At 39.1% G+C, this 9894-nt stretch overlaps 1 protein-coding gene across 1 annotated transcript in view; it reads left to right on the top strand.

Moving 5' to 3' along the window:
* ATXN1 (ataxin 1) overlaps nucleotides 1-9894 on the top strand; it is a 403348-nt gene that overhangs the window by 236664 nt on the left and 156790 nt on the right. The gene's annotated exons all lie outside the window — the stretch shown is intronic.

Raw genomic sequence — 9894 nt, 5'->3', positions numbered from 1 at the left:
GTGTGTGTGTTTTTATGCCAGTATCATGCTGGTTTGGTTACTATACCCAGGTAGTAGGTTTGATTTCCAGTAGCATGGTACATTTAACTTTGTTCTTTATCAAGATTGATGTGGCTATTGTTTTGTGTGTTTTTATGTAAATTTTTGGATTATTTGTGTTAGTTCTGTGAAAAATGCCATTGGTATTTTGATAGGGATTGTGTTGAATCTGTAGATTATTTTGAGTATTATGGACATTTTAAAAATATTAATTCTTCCTAACCATGAGCATGGTATGTGCATCCTTTTATTTGCATCTTCAATTTTTTTCTCCAAGGTTTTATAATTTTCCAGATACAGGTCTTATAAATTCTTGGATAAATTTATTCCTAGGCTATATTTTTTCTAAAGCACTTGTAAATTGGATTGTTTTTATAGTTTGTCTTTTTAATAGGTCATTATTGGCATATAAAAATGCAATTTTTTTCTGAATATTTATTTTATATCCTACTACTATATTGACTATCAGTTCTAATAGTTTTTTGGTGGAATCTTTAGGGTCTCTATATATAGTATCATGTCATCTGCAAATAATGACAGTTTTACCCTTTCCTTTCCAGTAGATTCCTTTTATTTTTTTCTTCTAGTCTGATTGCTATGGCTAGGACTTCCAGTACTATGTTAAATAAGAATGGTGAAAGTAGCCCAACAGGTGTGGCTTAGTGGTTTAGTGTTGACCTTTGAACCAGGAGGTCATGTTCCATTTCCGGGTTGCGGGCTTGATCTCCAGTGTGGGTCATGCAGGAGGCACCTGATCGATGATTCTCTCTCATCATTAATGTTTCTATCTCTCTCTCTATCTCCCTTCCTCTCTGAAATCAATAAAAATAAAAAATTTAAAAATTTTAAAAAAAGAATGGTGAAAGTAGACATCCCTGTCTTGTTCTTGATCTTAAGGAAAACAGTTTTTTCCCATTGAGTATGTTGATGGCTGTGGGTTTGTCATAGATAGTCTTTATTATGTTGAGGTATGTTCTCTCTATTCCCAGTTTGCTGAGAATTTTTATCGTAAATGGATCCTGGAGTTGTCTGATGCTTTTCTCTGCATCTATTGATATGATCTTATGATATTTGTGGTTCATTTTGTTTATGTGGCGTCTCACATTGATTTGCAGATATTGAACTAACCTTGCATCCCAGGAAAAAAATCCCACTTGATCATGGTGTCTAATCTTTTTAATGTATTACTGAGTTCAGTTTGTTAATATTTTATTGAGGATTTTTGTATCTATGTTCATCTGGAATGTGGCCTATAATTTTCTCACTTTGTAGTGTCTTTATCTGGTTTGGGGTTCATGATAATGATGCTGGCCTCATAAAATAAGCTTGATCTTCCCTCCTCTTGATTTTTTTGGAATAGTTTGAGAAGAATACCTGTTAGGTCTCCTTTGTCTGATAAAATTCACCTGTGAAGCCATCTGGTCCAGGATATCTGTTTGTTGGGAGTTTTTTTATTTTAATTTTAATTTTATTTATTTATTCTCTGATTTTGTTGTTTGTAATAGGTCTATTCAGATTTCCAGTTTCTTCTTGATTCAGTCTTGGAAGATTGTATGTTCCTAGGAATTTATCCATTTCTTTCAGATTTTCCAATTTGTTGACATATAATTGTTCATAGTATTTTTTACAATCCTTTCTAAAAGGATTATGTTATGTCAGTTGTAACTTCTCCTCTTTCATTTTTTATTTTATTTATTTGGGCCTCTCTCTCTCTCATTAAAGGTTTGCCAATCTTGTTTATCTTTTCAAAAGAGCCAGCTCTTGGTTTCACTGATCTTTTGTACTATTTTTTTTAGACTCTATTTCATTTATATCCATTCTGATATTATTTCTTTTCTTCTGTTCACTTTGGTCTTCGTATGTTGTTCTTTTCTAGTTTCTTTAAGTATAGGTTAGATTGTTTATTTGAGATTTTCTTGTTTTTTGAGGAAGACCTGTTTTGCTATGAATTTCACTTTTCATAATGCTATTACTGTATCCAATAGATTTTGCGTTGTCATGTCCTAATTTTCATTTGTTTCGAGGTGTCTTTTGATTTCATCTTTAATTTCATTGTAAACCCATTCATTGTTTAGTAACATGTTATTTAGCCTCCATGTATTTGTTCATTTTTAATTTTTTTCTTGTGATCTCTAGTTTGATACCATTGTGGTCAGAGAAGATGCTTGATATTTCATTCTTCTTAAATTTATTGAGACTTGTCTTTTGTCCTAACATGTGGTCAATCCTAGCAAATGTTCCATTTGCACTAGAAAAGACTGTATATTCTACTCTTTTGGGGTGAAATGCTCTGAAACTAATAATTAAATCCATCTGGTCTAATGTGTCATGTAAGGCCTCTGTTTCCTTGTTGATTTTCTTTCTGGAAGATCTATTCATTGCTGTCAATGGGGTGTTAAAATTCTCTACTACTACTATATTATTGTCGATCTTTCCCTTTATGTTCATCAATAATTGCTTTTTATAGTTAGGAGCTCCTGTGTTGGGTGCATAAATGATTACAAGCATTATATCCTCCTATTGTATTGATCCCTTTATCATTATGTAGTGTTCTTTGTCTCCTATTATAACCTTTGTTTTAAAGTTTATTTTATCTAATTATTGCTACCCCAGCTTTCTTTACATTTCCATTTTCATGAAATATCTTTTCCATACCTTCACTTTAACTGTGTGTGTCTGTCTTTTTATCTGAAGTGGGTCTCTTGTTTTTTTATGCATTCAGCTAACCTTTAGATTAGTACATTTAATCCATTTACATTTAAAGTAATTATAGGTATGTATTTATTGCCATTTTATTATGCATATTTATGATCTTCTTTTTTGTTTTCTTTCTTGTTAAAGAAATCCCTTTAACATTTCTTGTAATACTGGTCTGGTCGTGATGAACTCCTTTAGGCTTTTCTTATTTGGGAAGCTCTTTATTTCTCTTTCAATTTTTTAAAAATTTATCTTTATTGTTGAAAGTATTATAGATGCCCCCTTTTGTTTGTTTCTTTTTTTCCCATTGACCCCCTCCACCCCACACCCACACCCACTCTTCCCAGGCCTTCACCACTCTATTGTCTGTGTCCATGGGCTATGCTCATATGATGTAATTCCCCAGTTAATCATTCCCACCTACCCACCCAGCCCTGCCTTCCCTCTGAAATTTGTCAGTCTATTCCATGCTTCTCTGTCTCTGGACCTGTTTTGTTCCTTAAATTCCACATATCAATGAGATCATGTGATACTTATCTTTCTCTGACTGGCTTATTTTATTTAGCATAACACTCTCCAGGTCCATCCATGCTATTGCAAATAGTAAGAGTTCTTTCTTTTTTACAGCTGTGTAGTATTCCATTGTGTAAATGTTCCATGATAGCCTTGCTGGGTAGAGTAATCTTGGTTGTAGTCCTTGTTTTTCATCACTTTGAATATTTCAAGCCAATCCCTTCTGGCCTGAAAATTTTCTGTTGAGAAATCTTCTGACAGTCTAATAGAGGCTCCCTCATATATAACTGTCTTTCTCTTGCTGCTTTTAAGATTCTCTCTTTGTCTCTAATATTTACCATTTTAATTGTGATGTATCTTGGTATGGGCTTCTTAGAGTTCATCCTTTTGGGGACTCTCTACATTTCCTGTGCTTGTATGTCTTTTTCTTTTACTATGTTAAAGAAGTTTTCAGTAATTATTTCTTGAAATTGGTTCTCAATCCCTGTTCTCTCTTTTCTCTTTCTAGTACCCATATGATGTGAATATTTTAATGCTTTATGTTTTCTCAGAGGTCCCTTGAACTATTCTCATTACTTTAACTTTTTTTTTCTTTTTACTGTTTTGTTTGGGTATTTTCCGCTACCTTGTCTTCCAAATCACTGATTTAATTCTCTGCTTCATCTAATCTTCTGTTGATTTCTTCTAATGTATTCTTCATTTCAGATATTGTATTCCTCATTTCTGACTGTTTGTTTTTATGATTTCTGTGTCCTTATGCTTACTATCTCTTTGTTGAGTTCTCATTGAGTTCAGACATTCTTCCCTTAAGTTCTTTGAGCATCTTTATAATTATTCTTTTAACTCTATGTGTGGTAGATTGCTTGCCTCCATTTCATTTTCTTCTGTTTCTGGAGATTTCTTTTGTTCTTTTATTTAGGGCATGTTTTTTGTCTTCCCGTTTTGGCTGTTTTTCTATATTTATTTCTGTATATTAGGTGGTTCTTCCATGTCTCTTAGTCCTGGTATGGAGACCTTATGTAGTAGATGTCCCGTGGACCCAGTGGCACAGTCTCCCTGATCACCTGAGCCAGGTGCTCCAGGAGTTTCCCTTGTGTGGGTTATGTCAGCCCACCTATTGTAGTTCAGTCTTGATTGCCGTTGGCTTGTCTGTGTGTGGGGTTGACCATCAGGCTGGATGACTGTGAGGATTGACAGTGACCACAGCATATGAGCTGCTGTGTGGGGACTGACCTCATGAAGCAGAATTTTCCCCAGCAGCTTCTCTAGTGCCTGCTGAGACCTTCCATTGGGTGTGTCACTTGTTGAGCTAATTGAGTTGTGCTCTGATATGGTCTGAAGCCAGCTACCAAGAATGTTGATTCTGGAGTCTCTTGGCAGGGACTTGGGTGATGATCAATGCCAGACGCTGTCTGTGACTGGCCCTTGGCTCCCTGTTAGGCGCTACCAAGTGTTCCACTGTTGGTAGCTTGGCCTGCGTGCGCATGGGAGTGGTGGGGGGTGGGGTGGCTAGCTTTATACTGTGGTCAGCTGCCACCAGTACTGGGCCTGGGGCATGTCAGCAAAAGACCCAAGGCACTCTGTAATCTGCTGTGACTGCCAGCTGAAAGAGCCTCGGATGGTATGTGAGTTGCATGAGGCAGGTTCTCAGTAAGTCACCAAGTAGTGGTGAGTGGTGTTCACCAGGTTAATACAGATCAACTCAGTGCCAGGGATAGGTCTGAGGCCAATCTGCAGGAGTCTCAAGGTACTCCAAGGTCAGGCACCACTGGCATGTGGCCTGCAGACCTTTTGCAATTTGGTGGAGGCTCAGGAAGTCGTTAGGGTAGAGTTAATAGAGTTCATCTGGTAAAAACAGATTAAGATTTGGCTTTGTGAAGGGGAGAGTTCTGCACAAGAATGGTAGCACCTCTCAGACATGCAGGAAGATGTCCCTCGCTCTAAAGCCACTCCACTCAGCCTCTCCTTATGTATCTCAAGCACCGCACCTTCCTCGCCACTTCCTCCCACCCCCAGTCTTGCCCAGAATTCCTCAGGAGTTTTTCAAGGAAGCCTGCAACATGGACTGAGGCTGGTCACCACAGCTGTGTGCAAGCTTGGCAGGGCATGGCTGTAGGGTGTCAGCAGGGAGGGACTAGGGCAGCTCCTCAGGGGATGGGGTGCCCAACACAGGAACGGTGGCACTGGTCAGCAGGTGGGGAAAACAGCCCTTGACATAAAACCGCACAGCTCAGTCTCACCCTGTGTGTCTCTGGCACCACCAAGGTTGCCTGGAATTCCTTGAGAGTTTCTTAAGAAAAGTTTCTTAAGATCATCACTGACAGAGCCCACAGGGGACGAAAGCTTAGCAGGGTGGGCCTTGTGTAGTCAGGAGGGTGTGGCGAGCCTAGCTCCTCAGGCTGATGTCCTAGAGAGGGAAGTGCTTGACCCAGAAAAAATGGCCTCTATAGATGGTGTGGGAGAGAGACTTAACAAAGGGACTTTGGTGGCTGTCCCTCTGGTCCGCTCCCATACCCACACAGCTCCGTCTCTCCCTGTATGACTCCTGTTCCTCCCAAGGCACTGTCCCTCCACTGGAGCCCAGGGTGAATACTTGAGAGCGATATTTTGTGTGTTGGCCCTTTAAGAAGGCACCTGGGCTTCTAGCAATCTCATGTCCCACCTGGGTGGATGAGATCCTTGCTTATTTTCACAGCCAGGTGTTATGTGAGCTATCTTCTCTGCACTGGTGCTCAGCATGAGGTTGAGACCCCTCGCTCCTCAGTGGGGACCTCTGCAGCTGAGAGAGCCTTCCAGATTCTCAACCACTGCATGTGGGTGCAGGGCAGCCCTTTTTGCATCCCCACTGCTCCTACCAGTCTCAGCGTGGCTTCTGCTGTAACTCCTTGGTTATAAGACTTCTGCTCAGCTAGTCTTCAGATGGTTATTCAGGTTGATTATTTTGTAATTTAGTTGTAGTTTTGATGTGGTCCTGGGAGATGGTGTGTGTGCACCTACTGTGCCATCTTGGATCCCCTCCCAAGGTTGCATATATCTCAAGCTTTCTCCTTTTTTTAATGTGAAATTGGACTGCCATCATTATTTTTTCTGAGTGTCCTGTTTTGGAGATATTTATAACTTGATGCCTTGGACCTGTTTGACAACTCCGATTCTGTAGATAGGATTGAACTTTGTGGGAAATAACATGTATTTTTTAATACTCAAAATGATATTCTGGGCAAGTTTTGTTTCTTTATAGAGTAGAGCCAGAATCCTACTGTTTTTCAATTTGTTTAAATGCAGTAGCTTAGACAACATATGTACATATTCTGTTGAAGATAAAGGATATCATTATTTTTAGTCTATTTCAAAGAAGACCACATTTTCTCTTAAATATCTTGATATAAAGTAATTTGAACACAATTTCTACATAAATCATTTTCAAGAGATTGGCTGTCAAGTGCATTTTTTTAGTAGTACTCTCATACGAACCAATGAGACTTTGCAAATTTTGTTATATTCAAAGCCTAAAATGTGCTTGAAGATGTCAGTTTTTAAACAACACTTTGAGAAGTAGTTAGCTTAAAAGTATAGCAATTCAGAGCACCACTGAGAATGATTTTGAAGAGTAAAATCTTCATACACTTGAAAGAAAGTTGTCAGATCCACTACAATTAGGAGACAAGCAGGCAAAACCCCCACTTGTGAAAATTTTTTCCCCTAACCAAAGAATAATACTGGCCTATGAAAACCTCTAGCAAATCCTTACTCCATTTCGGCTCCCAAATCCACTACACAGAAATTCTCCCAATTTTCTTATGCAGTAATACACAGATAGAGAATAATGGCACTGCAATGTATTGCCCCTGGTCTTAAAGATGAAGAAAGCAGGCCATGAAAACTGCCAGGACTGAAATATATTTTCTCTTCAAGCCTGGAGTGCATGTGTGTGCACCAAACAAACATGCATGCACAGACTTACCTATTTGTCTGAGTGCAACAGTTAGAAAGGAGAGGGGAAGATGAATTGACACTCTCTTCCCAGATCCTACCACCATTTCCAGTATGTTGGATCAATGTGAACTGCATTACACTGTTGTGAAAAGGCTTGTCAATGTGCCTCACACTTTGACAGGAAGGATGCTATCATGTGGAAGTTATGCCCTTTCTACAAGAACCTGGATATTGAAGTTTTGGAGATTTTTGTCTGATGCCCTTTGGTCTTGCTGTTTTCAATGGAGTGAGCTTTGTAATCATATATATGCATCAGGTTAAATTCACAAACAAATGAAGTGTTAACTTCCTCACTGCTTATTATTTTTGTACCACAATAAAGGTATTTCATGGCTTATTGTCAGTTTTCACACATACTGGAAAGAGTTACTGCTCCCCCACCACATCTGTAAACTCTATCCAGCAACATTTTTGGAGTAATGTCATTTCTTCCTGGATTCAGACATACCCTTGAAGCCCACTTTCCTTATATTTACATTGCAGGGGCAGTGCCCACCATTCTTGAGTGTGTATCCCCCAACCCCGTGGTCGGCAAACTGTGGCTCACAAGCCACATGCGGCTCTTTGGCCCCTTGAGTTTGGCTCTTCCTAAGCCTTAGGAGTACCCTAATTAAGTTAATAACAATGTACCTACCTATATAGTTTAAGTTTAAAAAATTTGGCTCTCAAAAGAAATTTCAATTGTTGTACTGTTGATATTTGGCTCTGTTGACTAATGAGTTTGCTGACCACTGCCCCAGTCCATCCAGGTGCTGGATGGAAGATGTGAAGTTGCTATTCCCTTTATTGGTCTTGGTACCAAATTATACGACCACACTTATAATGATTGGCACCTTCAAAAGTAAGAGAGACAACATAAATGATACACACTTTGGGTTGGAAGGATTGTGTTCAAAGCCATTCTCTGCCACTTCCATGTTTTGTGATCCTGGGCTGCTGCTTAATCGCTCAGAGCTTGTTTCCTCATTGGTTATATGTGAAAAATAAACCTCCTTTCACAGGGTAGTTGGGGAGATTGAGAACTAACACAGGAGATTCCGATTTCATTCATTTTAATTTGAAATTATAATACTCTTTAATTACATCCCTAACTGTCTGTAAGTGGTGCAAAGTGGCAAGAAGAGCTGCTTCATGGGTCAGCAGAGTAAATCACAACCTCTGATGACTGACTTTAGGGCACAGCTCTCCACTATGGTTGAATAGCATCCCATTTCCCAGACCGCACCCCAGACCAATGCAGCCAGTGTCTCTGTAGGTGGGTCCCAGGCATAAGGATGTTTGAAAGCTCCCCAGGTGATCACAATGTGCAGCCAAGTCTGAGAACTGCTGCTTTAGGGGGATTTGAAAGTCTCCATTTCTTCCAGCCGGTGATACCTGGTGTTCAACAACCTGTCCTTTATTCTTTTAGCTTAAACAAAACAGGGACTAAAGCATCATGCTAAAAGTATGTCTGCCTTAGTAGGAATTAGGTTATGAAGTTCTCTCCAAAGAGCCTGTGTTAGCAGGTGGGCACAGGGGTGGGAAAGAGAACCGAGGTCTCTAGGTGTCTGAGGACAGGAGCAGTTCCCACAGGGAAACAAACAAATGGAACGACAGTAATCAAAAGTCCAGCAGTTTCACGCTACCTGTTGCTTTTGGAAATTAGTCCTGACAAAAACACCACCCAGGGCTGGTTGACTTCCCCGAAGGCTCGGGACTATGACCCTGATTGGTCATGATTCTTCTTCTTTTTTAATACAGACTTTTTAAAAAATACATTTTATTGATTTTTTACAGAGAGGAAGGGAGAGAGAGAGTTAGAAACATCGATGAGAGAGAAACATAGATCAGCTGCCTCCTGCACACCTCCTAGCAGGGATGTGCCTGCGACTAAGGTACATGCCCTTGACCAGAATCGAACCTGGGACCTTTCAGTCCGCAGGCCGATGCTCTATCCACTGAGCCAAACCAGTCAGGGCGGTCATGATTCTTAAAAACTTGCTGCATCTTCAAAATGTGGAATGGGAGAAGGGGGCTCATTCACTTGTACTCACTGTAACCAAAATTCAGTTAATTAAATTTCTTTGCAAAATGATATATATAGATATTTTTAAAGAAACAGTATTTTCAAGAGAATAGACTAAAACACTCCATATTCAAAACTCTCTGACCTCTTTTCAACAAATGGTTCTGGGAGAGCTAGAAAAAGACACAGGAGACACATGGAAAAGAAGGAAATTGGACCCTTCACACCACATGCAAAAATTAAAATGGATTAACAACCTAAATGTAAGAGCTAAACCATAAAACTCATAGAAGATTTCTAAAACATGAACTCAGATTTGGCAATGGGTTCTTAGATATGACACTACAAACATAAGCAGCAGAAGAAAAAATAGGTAACTTAGACTTCATAAAAATAAACATGTTTTGTGAATCAAAGACACTATCAAGAAAGTGAAAAGACAGCCCACAGAATGGAAGAAAATATTTGTAAATCATGAAACCGATAAGAGTCTAATTTCCAGAATATATAAAGAGAACTTTTAGAATTGAACAATAAAAGGATGAACAACCTAGTTTTAAAAGGGACAAAAGATTTGAATAGACATTTCTCCAAAGAAGGTATACAAATGTCCCATAAGCACATTGAAATGATATTCAGCATCATTA

Source organism: Myotis davidii, unplaced genomic scaffold (genome assembly GCF_000327345.1).
Source record: "Myotis davidii unplaced genomic scaffold, ASM32734v1 scaffold279, whole genome shotgun sequence".
Classification (NCBI taxonomy): domain Eukaryota; kingdom Metazoa; phylum Chordata; class Mammalia; order Chiroptera; family Vespertilionidae; genus Myotis; species Myotis davidii.
Note: the sequence above shows the minus strand (reverse complement) of the source record. Positions and strands in the feature narration are given on the sequence as shown.